The sequence below is a fragment of the Narcine bancroftii genome, chromosome 1 (assembly GCF_036971445.1).
Source record: "Narcine bancroftii isolate sNarBan1 chromosome 1, sNarBan1.hap1, whole genome shotgun sequence".
NCBI lineage: Eukaryota > Metazoa > Chordata > Chondrichthyes > Torpediniformes > Narcinidae > Narcine > Narcine bancroftii.
In genome coordinates this window covers 17,522,238-17,522,917 of record NC_091469.1, presented here as the reverse complement: position 1 = coordinate 17,522,917, position 680 = coordinate 17,522,238, and positions in this window count along the sequence as shown.

Sequence of the window (680 nt, the reverse complement as noted above, 5' to 3'; positions counted from 1 at the left end):
ACTTCTCAGGGGTTTGCGGAGGTTTGGCATGACATTGAAAACCTTGGCAAACCTACAGATGTGCAGTGGAAAGCGTGCTGACCAGCTACATCATAGCCTGATATTTACCTGCACAGTTCAGGGTCATCAGGTACTTTGCTGTGGCATTGTTAACCCATTGATTCCTAAATTACCATGAGGGTGAGGGTGAATGAAAGAAAAAGGGGAAGTAGAATGCTGAAAGTAGCAGGTGAGGGAAAAAAGTTGGTTAGGGAGAAGTAATGGCATGTACTTCTCCCAAAGGTGATGGCATAAGCGATGAATTGGGTGAGTCATGTCCAATTAACTGCGATGGTCCATGCCATTGGCAGTTCACAGACCCTGTGATCTTTACCAAGTGCTGCCAGTAGTCCTTTTTTTTTCAAGTAAGAAAATTGCTTCCTGCACATGATCCATATTCTCCTATCCTCTGTACATTCATATGAGCCTATCCACAAACTTTTCAAATGTTACTGTCGTACCTGCTACCACCACTACCGATAGCAGCCCATTCCAGACACCTACCATTCACTGTAAAAAGCTTGCCCTGCACATCTCCTTTGAACTTTCCCCCCTTCACTTTAAAAGTATGTATTCTGGTATGGAGCACTTTTACCTGGGAGAAAGATTCTGACTGCTACCCTGGTATTGCCTCTCATAAT